This window comes from Lissotriton vulgaris, chromosome 8 (assembly GCF_964263255.1).
Source record: "Lissotriton vulgaris chromosome 8, aLisVul1.2, whole genome shotgun sequence".
NCBI classification, from domain to species: Eukaryota; Metazoa; Chordata; class Amphibia; order Caudata; family Salamandridae; genus Lissotriton; species Lissotriton vulgaris.
The window spans coordinates 526,020,578-526,035,502 of NC_141696.1; positions in this window are offsets into that span (position 1 = coordinate 526,020,578).

Sequence of the window (14,925 nt, forward strand, 5' to 3'; positions counted from 1 at the left end):
TATCAGAGAGAACACTTATGGTATATATACGTCTGATATGCCTCTGTTTTTTCAGATTAAATAGTGGTTTATGCTGTGAGGACCATATTAGAGTGAGAAAATTACTGACAAATACAGAGGTGATATTATACCCCTACCTCGTTTATCTAACTTGGATGCAGGGTTTTTTCTTCTTTACGTTTTTTACACACTGGGTGGATCTCTAGACTGGAATGGTTTTCGACTATTTAATTTTCTACCTCAAACTACGCACTCTGCAGGCTTTCATCTCACTAGATGGTGGTTGGTACTATCCCACATCTACATCGGGTTATATGAAACAAATATATATAATGCTCATGGGATATGTTTTGCTTGATTACAGCCCTGAAGAAGTCGAGGTATTATTATATGCACGACGAAACACGTGTTGGCTGGCGTAATCAACATTGGAAATAAATTACAAGGACTTTTGATACATACTGAAAGTTGACTCTTTTTGCATTGACTTTGGAAATTACAATCGTTAATCCGACTCCGGAGAATTGGAGTTACTTGCCATATATACAATTGAAGTGTACTAGTGAATTGTGTGTGTGCTCAGAGACTATTGTACATATTGACGCTTCTTATGAAGCTAGTGATGTAGGATACGCATCATTTCTCTAGAAGCACCATCTTATTATTGTTGATGATTATAATTTTGTACCCTGAAGTTAAGGTAGTGCGCCCACAATAGGTTGGTATCCACCATTTGATAATATCACAAAAATATTTACATTATGATTAATAAATGTGTATTTGAAATATATGTGAAACATTTTATACATGCGTTTAAATTAAATATAAATGTATCACATCACCAAAATATTTACAATTTCTCGTAATAAAATATGTGCTCCCTACAGGGAATGTGCAGTCTTCCTTGGTCCTCCATAGAAACAGCTCATAAGGTCCCAAACCCTGCTGCTCCTCAGCCAAGGGTAGGGCTGGAACCACCAACGATACAGCTGCCACACTCCCAAGGTGCTCAGCCCACTGCACTTGGACTGGCCAGAAAACGCATGCAGAATGGCAGGTCTTGAGGTGGCTGGGTCGTTTCTGTCCTGAGACATGGGGGCCAACAGGGGCAGCTGGCAAGCCCCTGGAGCCACTCTGAACCATGGTTCTGGAGGTCTCTGGCAGGGCAGAGGTCAACAGCCAGCAGGGCAGTGCAAGAAGGCAGAAAAGCAGTCCCTTAGAACAGACACACAGAATAAACACTGCTAGCCCGCAACCTCTCTGCTACAGCTGGGGTGTGACTCAGTCCCCCAGCCTTCCTCTTACCTGCACCTGAAAGAGGTAGGGTCCTCCTTCCAACCAAAACCTGCAACAGTCTCCAGCAGCACAGGACACACAGAACAGGCTCTGCTAGCCTGCAGCGTCTCTGCTACAGGTGGGGTGGGACGTGGTCCCCCAGCCTTCCATGCAACTGCAACTGAGAGAGCGAGGGTCCTCCCTCCAGCCAAAACCTGCGGCAGTCTCCTGTAGTGTGCGACGAGCGCGGGTGCACCTGGGCTGAGGCTGGGCTGGGCTTCCGCTCTTGGCCCTTTGTTTCTGGGATGTAGCGTATTAGCCCGGCGTTGAGAGGCAACGAGAGATGCAACTAGAGGTAAAACCTTCATTGTTTATATTGCTGCATCTTGCTGTGGTCCTCTAGCTTTATCTGATTACTAGCTCGGGTTGACCTAATTATGGGCAGACCGAAAATCACGCCTGCTCCAATTTCCACTGGTACTACTCTGGATGGCTTCCTACAAAAAGCTGTGGGGCAATCAACAAGGAAATTGAGTTTGTGAGTGGAGACTCTCACAGGCCTCCACCTCACCTCTACCCAACCGGCCACTGCAGACACTACCACAGACCATTTTGTGACTCACATTGAGTCCAAGATCCCAGTACCACTCACTCCCATAGCGAAGATTAGTAATAAAGATGAAGCCTTTGCTAATGACAAAAGAAACTTGCATATTTGTAAATTGACTGGGGAGGAGAGTAGAATTCCACAGACAATAGGGGTAAAGAGGAAGAGATCAGAGGTGGTAGATGTAGGATGTAAATAAAAAGGTCAGTTTCCCATGATCAAAAGAACCAGACAAAACCCCTCAATAGGAAGTACAAATAGGATAAGAGGAGGCCGGGGAAGAGGGGCCACTGTAGAGAGGGTAAAATCAGTAAATTGGTATCAGAGGTGCTGGCTCCCATCCTAAACTGCCTGGGTCACATTGAAGAACAGCTTTCCCTTGTGGTAAGGGACTCAAAGAAGAAACCAACACACACAATAGTGATGGATGTGGCCACATACACTATCAACAAAGATGCTGCACCCCATGATAGGATTGTTCCCATATCAACAATACTTACCCTGACCACAAACAAGGTCTCCATGTGAATCCCCCTGAAGGGATCCCCAGGGAAACAGTACCCCCTAGAAAGACAAGGGGTTTCCAATTGCATTGGACATGATTTGCTGAATGGGGGAAGATGCTACTATGCAAACCCAAATTCCAAAGCCTTAGTATATTTACCTTTAGGCAGGAAAGGAGCAAAAGATATATTACATTTACCTCCAGACTGTACCCCCTATACATTGAAACAAACAGGAGTCCCCCCTCTCTCTCCCAGCCGCCACAAAGACTGTCAAAGTCTGATAAATAAAGCAGCCCCCTGGTGCCACAGCAATACATCACCCCAGACAAACTTGTTTGATAACATCATTATGGCTCTATGGGTGAGTTAGTTGGGCCACCCACCAAAAATGTGGAGAGGAATTGCGTGGGTCTGAACTTTAGGGACCCTAGGTATGTGCTCTCTCTACTGACGTGCCTCAAGGAAGCACTTGGTGAGAATGACCCCTAAGGGTCTCCCCCTAGGTTTCTTCTACCCCCCTATAAGGGATATAGGTTTAGGCAAAGGTCACCCCTACAGGTCATTCAAAACTGTAGAACGATGACTAGACTTTATTAAAGGTTTGAAATAATTTGCCTCAAGGAAACATGGTCCAGAGATGATATTTCCATGGATGATTTCGATCCTTCTGTGTCCCTGTAACTCCATCACCCACTGGAAGGGCCAAATTAGGGATTGGGGTATTCATCTCGGTACAATATGGCTCTGTAAAAGCCAACTGTATAAGCTCATCACCCGGTACCAATTAATTATGTTTTCAAACCTAGCCAAGGTCAAAATACTACTGGTGAATTGGTATTATAATATCTTTGACAAAAATAACTGTCATGTAATAGAGTGCCTTCAAACGGAAATTACCTAAGTCGCCGCAAAATAGTGGCTTTTATGCATCCTCTGGGCTGGGGATTTTAATTGCACAATCCGTAAGCACAGCTTTCAATTCAATACATGTGTGGGCTGGAAGACACCGAGGGCCAGCTCCAAGCTCATTCCATTCATTCGCGTCAGGGTAAAGTCTTAAGTTCTATCCTTGTAGGTAATGATTTATGTTTTAAAAATAATTATTTATTTTACTCTCCCCGCTGTGCCCCACCTATGTTGGTGGTGGTAGGGCCATCTTCATTGAATTTGTGTTAATATCCAGGACGTTCACTAGTCTTGTCCGGGATTTCATGATGAAGCCTAATTGTGCCATTGATCACTATCGCCTCATTGTCTCCCTCAATTTAAAGTTGCCCTATTCAATATCACCCAAATAGAAGAGTTAGACTAAATTGGGACCAGTTAAACCTCTTAATTTTGAGGAAGACACCATCAAAGGAAATTACCATTCAATAGTTGGCTGCTTGCACTTAGACTCCTCCCTGGTTGACCAGGTTCAGGAGTTTGAGCTACTTTGCTTAGACATAGCTAAAAGGCTAACGGGGAATGTCCTTCAAAAGCAACCCGTAGAGGCCTGCTGGTTTATACTGAATGCTCCAGGGCCCATAAGGAATTAAAAAGGGCCCTTCGCACTACTCCTCATGATAGAGATCTAATTAAATCTACAAGGCATAACTAAAAAAATGTGATAGAAATTTGGAAGGCGGGACTGAGGGCGGATGGCATGGGAACATCTGGAAAGAGTGGGATCCCTAAAAGATTCTAAAAAATGTTGGGAAATTATCAACTGTCCTCTTTTCACTGAAGAAGTGAGACAGATGGACTTGTTTATTCTGGGGGAAGCATTGGAAGCTCATTTCACTGGCATTTTTAACCCACAGCAATGGAGGAGAACCCAAGAGATATGCCCATTGGCTTAACTACAGCCACCCAAACCAGCCTGTCCATTACAGTTGCTTTGGTGGAGGAGGCTTTAGTACAGGGGACTTGTCTGAAAGCCCCTGACCCAGATAGGGTGCTCCTTGACCTATTTAAAAAAGACACTAACCTATGGGCTCCACTGTTGATAAATATTTTTAAAGCAGCTATTATTGGCAATTTGCCTACGACCTGGAAGGAGGCAATTGTGGTCCCAGTTTTCAAAAAGGACAGTAGGAGTGACCCGGCATGTTATAGACCAATCTCACTGATTGATGCCACTTCCAAGGTACTGGGCAGGGTCCTCCTTGCTCGTCTAGATGACTTGGTATCCACCACAGAGACCATATACAATGCATAATATGGCTTTAGGAGGGGGATGGCCACGACTGAGCAATGTCTCAATATGTCTCTAACTGTTAATAAGTACGTGAGGGCCAGGAAGGGTTCTATCCACCTGGCCTTCATGGACTAATCTAGTGCCTTTGACGCCGTTAATCGGGATAAATTGTGGGCCATGATGGAAAGCATGGGTGTCAAAGAAGCACTAATAACCCTAATCCGTAGTCTACACTCTAATACCAAGGTCGCCATAAGATACAGTACTCAAGGGAAAAAAACAACCCAATTATCACAACAGAGGGAGTCCAGCAAGGGTGTATCCTAGCCCCATTCCTGTTTTTAATTCACACAAACGGATTGGAGCCATTTTTATTAGGTAAGGAGCTCGATTTTCCCAAAATCAGTAATACATTTGTCCCTTTACTAACATATGCAGATGACACAGTATTAATGGCAAGGACGGCTAATAGTCTGCATAAATCTTCCGATGCTTTTACCATTTTCATGTCTTCCCTTGTTTTAAAAGTCAGTTTTATTAAATCTTATATATTGGTAAGGGGCCCAAAGACTACAAAAGCTGAAACCTTTGTTGTACAGGGCAAGAGAATAGAAAAGGTAGTTGATTTTTCATATTTGGGCAACTTATTTAATAACCAGATGAATTGGGAACCCATTTTAACCGCAAGAGCTCAACAGACAAGTAGGACTGGGGACGCGCTATTTCGTTTTGCATGCAAATTAGGGCACAAGCCTGTGAGGAAATTAATTACTCTCTATAGAGCCAAATGTCTCCCCCCGTTGCAACCTATGGGGCAGGTGTTTGCAGACATCACAAAAGCTTCAAGTATTCGAAAATAAATGTACTAAAAGGTTATTGATGATCCAAAACAGCTCCCCCACCCTTTTCTGTCATAAGGAACTGGGATAAGATTTTATAGAGGACCGCATAGGCAGTGCCCTCCTGCTTTTATGGGCAAAGATTTGGCTATCAGAAGAACCAACATTCTCACAAGAAGTAATCAAAGACTGTCAAAATTTGGCAAATGCTTTAATGATACCTTGGCTTCACTATCTGAGGGAAAAATACCATGAGATAGGATTGGGGCATTTTTACAAAAATCCTGAAAGTATCTCGCCAAACACCAAGGTCATCATTAAAGAGGCGTACCATACTAGGGGCAATACGCACGATCCTCAGCATGGTAAGACAGGCTTATTACTGTGGGTCCCTGCCCCACTGCAATATTACTTAAATTTCTCTACTTACCCGCAGATTAGATTTTACGGAACTAGATTTTGTTTATGCACTGTGCACTTTTTGTTGGCTTCCCCATGACAAAGAGGGTGGGTCAAAAATCTCCTGCCTTGTCGTTGTGATAACTTTTCGAGTCAAAGCACTAAGCACTTTCTTCTATTCTGCACTGTCTATAAAACGGTGAGAATTAGATTTTTTATTCCATTATTAAAGAAGATCTACCCCAGTACATATATTGATGGTTTTGATTTTCTGCACACATTGGCTGCCGTGGGCATTTGTATTGCAGAGACCAATTTGATAAAAGTCCCTATGGCCATTAGGAAGCGTTAAGAGTAAAAGATGCTCACAATGACTGCTGTAATATTATACTATTCAATTTTATGTAGGTAAAGAACTCTTTATTGTTAGAATCGTATGAATTGTTCTTTTTAACTCCTTCATTGTGATTGTTTTATAAACTGTAAAAACCTTTATTGCTAAACTATAACCAAAACTATTCTTGACTTGACTTGAAATATATACCTAAAATCATAATAATACAACCTAAAAAATATGTGCACTATCTGCAAATATTAAGACAACTAACTAAAAATGTGTGCTTGTGTGTGTATATATATATATATATCCACAAAGTACCTTTATCCGTTAGAATAAAACGTCGCTGACACTCAGAAAGTTGCTGTGCACGAAGAATTTAATAAGGCAGGAAAACAACGCGTTTCGCTTTACAGCTTGATCACGTTTACAAAGTGAATCATCAAACAATTGTCCTTTTACACTTTCTATGAATCTAGAGAGAGGACAAACCACCAAGTGTGTGTAAAGTAATAGGTATCTACATGGCAGACAGCGTTATATCAAAGTTGGAAGAGTACCCCGAGGTCTAAGGATCTTTACCATTCCCACTTTTGAGGATCCTGATCCAGACATGCTTGAGGAGTGGGCCAACAACTCTGCATCCTGCTCCACCACTATGATGCGTATCCTTGTCAAATATGCACTAAAGGATAGAAGCAAATTACTGGAACAGATTGATCTTATACTAGTTGAAATAAGCGCACTTATGAGCAAAGAGGCACTGGATGCTCATTTAAAACAATTAGAAACTAAAATGCTCAAGCTGGAGGAGGAGATTACGATGAAAAAGCAGCGCAAATTTTTGCGCGATTACAAAGACTATCAATCTGGTCGTACACTTACCTTCCATCGTAAATATGATCATTTATTTGAGAAACCGAATCCATCTAAAGCCACCAACCCTGTCCCGGCAAGTCCATTAGAAGTGGTGGAAAGCGATGTATCCGATGGAAGCCTTCCAGATATCTCCCCGTCTGGGTTGAATCAAAACATTTCTGAAGACGCACAAAAGAAAAAGAACAATTTTTTATTACAATTTCAAGTCCTGAATCAAGGACGAACGGATTCCCAACAGGATCAGGGAAACCAACGAGGAAGAGGCAGAGGAAACCGCGGAAGACCCAGAGGAACAAACAAGCCAAAATTCGACAAAAGCGCAGAAAAATCGCCCATGGGAGTAATGACAAGGGGCAGCAAAGCACGAGTATGACGGTAATAAACCTTTCTCAAAGACCGTTAACTGTGCATGAAAGTGAGGTACTATCTTTGGGACTTTCTTTCTGCCCCTCTACTAATTTTAATTATGCGCAAACCAGGATAGATTTGTTTTACTTTTCAAGAAAATTAAAACTTAAAAAATGGTTTGAAACGCATCCCACTAGACCTCCCTCAGAGAATGGCACAAATAATCTAAACGATTTGAACTTTAATGATGTAGAATTGATGGAAGTGATTTCCTCGGGAAACATTGCAACAGATCAGTTTCTTAATGAAGGTGAAATTGATACGAATGTAAACCCTGGAAGTCACTTTAAGATCAAATCTAGGTTCCTTCCTCATATTGCCTGTGAGTCAGTAGAGGTTTTTGAAAAATGTGTTTTGAATGACATTAAGAAACTGAGATCGAAGCGTATACCCAACAACAAGAAAAATCTTTCTTGTGAACAGAAACTTGCAATTGACAATCTCAAGTCTGACAACACAATAGTGATACGTAATGCAGACAAAGGGGGAAATGTTGTGGTCTTTGACAAAAGTAAATATCTTGCTGAAGGTCACAGACAATTGGGTGATTCAACTTGCTATCAATTATGCAGCCACTCAGATCTAAGATTAGCAAAAAATTGTTTTGATGAGCTTTTGCAGGATTTTAGGACAGAGGACTATTGGAGTGGGAGGAGTATAAATTCTTGAGATGTGAGTACCCTAAAACTCCCATTCTATACCTGCTCCCTAAACTCCATAAAAATGCCACAGACCCCCCTGGAAGACCCATTGTGTCTGCCATGGGATCGCTGTTGGAGAACACATCCCAATACATTGATCACTATTTATGAACTTTTGTTGTTGCTCTCCCGGCCTATTTGAAAGACACTACCCACTTCCTAAAAATCATTGAAGGTATACATTGGGAACCAACCTTTATTTTGGTTACTTTAGACGTAAGTAGCCTATACACCTGTATCAGGCATGACCTGGGACTCAAAGCTGTCAAACACTTTTTGAAGTCCAGATCCATCTCCTACACAGGCCATTCCCAAATGTTACTCACTCTCATTGAATTTTAATTGACTAACAATTTTTTTATGTTTGATGACAAGATGTACCGACAGTCACAGGGCACGGCTATGGGCACCTGCTTCGCCCCCAGTTATGCCAACCTCTTCATGGGTTGGTGGGAGGAGCAGGTGTCCAATGAACTAGCCGAATTTAACAACGAAGTGGCCCTGTGGCTTAGGTACATCGACGATATTTTTATGATTTGGAATGGAAGTACTGACTCAGCCAGGGATTTTGTTAAGACTCTAAACAAAAATACCTTTAATCTAATTTTCACAGAAAACATCCAGAAGGATTCGATTGAATTCTTAGATATCAAGGTTGAGGTGCAGGGTGATACTATAACTACCAGCCTCTTTCGCAAACCAACAGCGGGCAACAGCCTGTTGAATGCCAGAAGTGCCCATCCTCGGAACCTAGTAGACAGCATTCCCTACGGTGAGCTCCTACGGGCGAAGAGAAACTGTAGCACAGTAACAGCATACCAACTGGAAAAGGAAGTTATGTGCAACAGATTCCGAGAAAGAGGTTATAAAAACAAAACGATTGCCCAAGCCTGTAAAAGAGTAGATGCTAGTACCAGAAATGAACTTCTCAATCCTAACAAGATCAAAGAAAATGATGAGAAAGTAAGGTTTATTACAACTTACTCTGGTCAGTCACAGGATCTTAGAAAAATCCTAAATAGACACTGGAGCATCCTCTTAACGGACCATCATTGAAACCCTATCTAAGCAACAACCCCCAGATCACTTTCAGGAAATGCAGATCTTTGAAGGATGAACTGAGTAAAAATTTTGTTGTTGACAAGATAGAGCCAAAAGATATTCCAGGCTTTAGATGTTGTAGATCCTGTAAGGCTTTTCGTAATAGCACTAATTGTAAAGAACTCACAGTCCCTACTACAGGCAATGTATTCATGATCAAAAAGTCTCTGTCATGCAATACAACTTACTGTGTTTATGTGCTTATCTGCCCCTGCAACCTCTGGTATGTGGGAAGTACTATTCTGAAAGCGAAAGAACGAGTCCTACAGCACTTAAGGGCAATCAAGAATCTCAATCTACAGTACCCAGTGGCTCGCCATTTTGCTAGCCATCATTTTCAGAATGAAAACCAAGTGAGGATGGTAGTGATAGATAAAATCACCCTTGGCACACGTGGTGGCAATAAAAAACTTGCACTACGACAACTTGAATCGCGCTATATCATTGACTTTGAGAGTATGACGCCTAATGGATTGAATTTGCATGAGGAATTAGCTGTACATCTTGCTGAATAGATTTTACAAATATGAAACTACTGTATTGTCTGTAATGCAATCTAGCGAAAATGTTTTTAACTTCCCCCCTTTTTTAAAATTTTTTGTTTAGGTACCTCATGAATTGATGTGACAGAATAAGGAGCGTGCAATATCTAACTAAGCACTGTGAAAGCTTTAAAAACTGACAAATTGATGGATTTGAAATACGCCTTGACAGTTACACCTCTACAAATTGTTATATATAAGGCTTGCCCACTTGGGCTTGGACTTCGTACAGAACTCTTTTTGCACTTGTAACTGACATTTAGAAACATTGATCGAATTTCGCCCACTTGGGCTTGGATTTCTCAACACCGGGATGGGAATCATGTTTTGATGTGGCCATTTGACCACTTGGGCGTGGCTTTTGTGCGACCTGCTCGCTGAGATCATTAACATGTATGCAAAATGTTCTGTATAGTGCAGACACAGGATTTGAATGAGATTAACAATTATCCTCTGTTCTAATATTTCATAGCAACGTGCTATTTATCACACGCATATATTCGTTTATGGCGAAAGCTTTCTTTGTAAATTTGCACAATTTATAATGTGAATGTAATATACATATATAATACTTTGCTCCTTAAAACATGTCTGCCATGTAGATACCTATTACTTTACACACACTTGGTGGTTTGTCCTCTCTCTAGATTCATAGAAAGTGTAAAAGGACAATTGTTTGGTGATTCACTTTGTAAACGTGATCAAGCTGTAAAGCGAAACGCGTTGTTTTCCTGCCTTATCAAATCCTTCGTGCACAGCAACTTTCTGAGTGTCGGCGATGTTTTATTCTAACGGATAAAGGTACTTTGTGGATGTATTGGCTGACCGGTAGCCCTACGCCGTCCCACCCGTGAACGTGACTGGTTGTGAACCGGAACTTTGGTGATGTTCTATATATATATATATATATATATATATATATATATATCCTGTACACCGTCTGTTTCCCCGCTCGCACGCTTGCGCAACCACAGCAAGAAAACTCCGGACACGGACCTCGAGGTATATTCAGCTTTTAATCACGCAGAAAGAGTCACCAACGTTTCGGCTCTAACCAGCCAGTAGGTATATATAGTTAGGATTTTTTCTCTATGGAACTTTTGAAAATTCTATGTCTAATAACTTTGGCGTTTGTAGACGGAATCGGCTGAAATTATCAGGAAAATGGCACATTTTGTTTCTGAGCAGCCCCTGAAAATTTGGGGGGGTTAGGTCAAGGGGGGGCCGAGAAAAAAGGGGGGTCCCAAAACGCGTTTTTCCCATTCATTTTTCCATAGGGCGTTTGGCCTCACTTTTAGCTCGAACGGCTGAATGGATTTGCACAAAACTTGGCAAAATTGTAGGGACTGTTAGCCCGATGTGCCTTTGTTGGGTCTCACTATATGTGCTCCAGTGGATTTTGAGAAATTAACGTTTAAAAAAACAGATATATCTGTGACAGCGTCCCGGATAGCGCACCAGTTCGCGTACTTTTCGCGTAACGGAGCTTTGCGAAGCGAAGCTGATTGGCTCTCCGGTGTCTGTCAACATTCTAAACAGTCCGGAGCGGCCGCCATCTTGTCTCTCGGTAGGATCGAGAGACAAGAGGAGGCCAAAACGAAGGGGGAAATGAAGGAAAGGGGGCAAGGTAGACCCCTCCTGACCCCCTAGGATTGATGAGGGGGATATTAAAGTGCCCCGCGGGGCAAAAAAAAAAAAATTTGCGATTTTTTGTCATAGAGGCGCAAATCGGTACGTGAACCGGGCAGCTAACCGGGCAGCTAACCGGCAGCGTAACGGGAGTCTGAGGAGAAGCTGATTGGCTGTCAACATTGTAAACAGTCTGGAGCGGCCGCCATCTTGTCTCTCGGTAGGATCGAGAGACAAGAGGTGGTGAAAAACGAAGGGGGAAATGAAGGAAAGGGGGCAAGGTAGACCCCTCCTGACCCCCTAGGATTGATGAGGGGGATATTAAAAAGCCCGGCGGGGCAAAAGAAAAAAAAATTGCGATTTTTCGCGGTAGAGGTGCTTCCCGGTACGCCAACCGGGCAGCTAACCGGCAGCGTACCGGGAGTCCGACATCTTGTGTTTTTGGAGCGTCCGGTTTGCGTACCGGGTAGCGTTCCGGTAAGCGTAACAAGGGGAAAATCAAGAGAAACAGTAAAATAAAATTTAAAGGAATAGATTTCCACCAAACTTGGCAAAATTGTAGGGACTGTTTGTTTGATGTGCCTTTGCAAGGCCTCAAGATATGTGCACGTGTGGATTTTGTCTAATTAAGGTTAAAAAAATATATATATATCTGTAAGCGTGCTCTGGCGCGCTTACGTTACGGGTTTTGTTTGCGCTGCAGAGACGATACGTCACGTTTATGCAACGCCTCATGAGGCGTCTCACGTGGCTACGTGATACGTCACGTAATAAAGAATATATTTTACAGCTATAGATATTAGCTTTTAAAAAACCAATGAAATTCACTGAAAAAACCATAGGTTATAGACCATATATAGTTAGGAATTTGCATTTACAAAACCATGAAAATTCACTGAAAAAACCATTGGTTATAGACCATATATAGTTAGGGATTAGCATTTACAAAACCTTAATTTACTCGCACAAAACCATAGAAATTCGCATATATAGTTAGTTGCAATAACTATATATCGCGCACCCGCAATCCACTGCTGATGATGTCACATATTACATCATTCATGACATGGTCAGTGACATCACTGATGACATCACTGATGACATCTCAAATGACATCACTGATGACATCTCAAATGACATCACTGATGACATCACTGATGACATCTCAAATGACATCACTGATGAAATCACTGATAACATCTCATTTGACATTACTGATCACATCACTGATGATATCATTCATGTGATAATACGATGAACCTCTTCAGACTCTAATATAACCTTAGATACAATCAGTGTAAACAGACACTCACAGACTGTCACTCATCCATGGAGTTACTCACACACCTAGTCAGTCATGCAAAGAATCAATCACACCTCCATTTCCTCAACTATACAGTTATACACACCTTACTTAATCAAACATATACTAACACATACTTACTCTCTTATACAATCAATGATACAAGTTCACAATGATCCATACAGCCACTCACACATTCACTGGCTCTTATGCACAGTTATTTATATATGTCAACTCTTACATGTACTGTGTTTTACATATGTACTTACTATGACATGTAGCACTGAGAAATCCAATCACTCACCAATACACTCATGCAGACAGTCAACCGCCCATACAGCTGTTTCCACATGCACTTTTGAACCCATACATCTAGTGAATCAACTGCTCACACATCTATGCACAGAGTCACACACCTCCCAGCCGCCCCCACACACACACTCACTCTCCCATACAAATATTTGGGCAACCAATCAATAACCCATATAGTTACTCATATAGCTACTGATCAACACATGCAGCAGTTTACAGAACTACAGAAATAATGATGCACAAATTAAGACAGTTTAGTCACTAACCCATGCACTCAGTGAGACTCATTTAATCATTCTCTCATACAGTCAGTCATGCACCTACTAAATCCTTCCTCCAAACACTTATACATCCACTCATTCTTCAATATGTAAGACATATTTTAACTTTACAGAAACATACAGTCACTGGATGTTGTCATCAGTGATGTCATCAGTGATGTCATTTGAGATGTCATCAGTGATGTCATCAGTGATGTCACTGACCATGTCATGAATGATGTAATATGTGACATCATCAGCAGTGGATTGCGGGTGCGCGATATATAGTTATTGCAACTAACTATATATGCGAATTTCTATGGTTTTGTGCGAGTAAATTAAGGTTTTGTAAATGCTAATCCCTAACTATATATGGTCTATAACCAATGGTTTTTTCAGTGAATTTTCATGGTTTTGTAAATGCAAATTCCTAACTATATATAGTCTTTAACCTAGGGTTTTTTCAGTGAATATATATATCTATATATATATATATATATATATATATATATATATATATATATATATATATATATATATATATATATATATATATATAGCTGAGGATTCCCACAGGGGGAAATGAAAACGCACTCTCTCGCCTCAATTCAGTGATAGCGGTTTATTTAGTAACCAGTACCCAACGCGTTTCGCTTCTTACAAAGCTTGCTCACGGGATGTTGAGCCAGTTTGATCTCTTCCAAGAACTAGTAGTAGAAGATCTGTACAAACTACAGCCCACCAGGATCAAGTTATGTTATAGTTAGGAATTAGCATTTAAAAAACATTAGAAATTCACTGAAAAAACCATAGGTTTCAGTCATATTATAGCTAGGAATTTGCAATTAAAAAACCTTAGAAATTCACTGAAAAAACCATAGGTTTCATGCATGTTATAGTTAGCTGGACATTTCTCTCATACAAAACCATTGAAATTCCTCTGTTATAGTTAGTTCAGCTAACTATAACTTGCGCGCCCGCAATGCACTGCTGATGACGTCACATAATACATCACTCATGACATGGTCAGTGACATCACTCATGACATCACTGATGACATTTCAAATGACACCACTAATGACATTTTGTGATGCAGCGCTGGTAACAATTTTTTTTTTTTTTTTGGTACTTACCTAACATCGTCCATATCCCGCATTTTACAACCCCCACCCTACCCCTCCTCTGCCTGACGTCACCGCCAGGCGTAACGCCCTGCACGAGCCGTGGCTGCCTAAATGCAATCGCAATTTAAGGAATCTCAATTTAGAGATTCCTTAATTGCGATTTTTGCATTTGGGATGATGCATCCCAAATACAAAAATACCGGTCACAATGGAAAGATTCTGAGAATCTGCCCGTTTGCAACCGTATTTTTTGCTTGATCTAACTTCTTTAAAATACTTGTAAATACCAAAGAGGGTTTTCAAGGATAACATTTATTTTGCAAACTACCTTTTCAATGGTTAGCATTGATAGTATGATTGCCTAATATACATGTTTTTTACATTTACAGTCTATTGAAAAGTATTGTGGTGTCTGCAACCAAAAAGCTTCAGCAACTTATACAGAAAACTTTATGGTAAGAATCTTTTCTGAGTTGCGTGCACTATATTTGAAAGCTGACTATGCACCTTCAAGGATGTGTAAT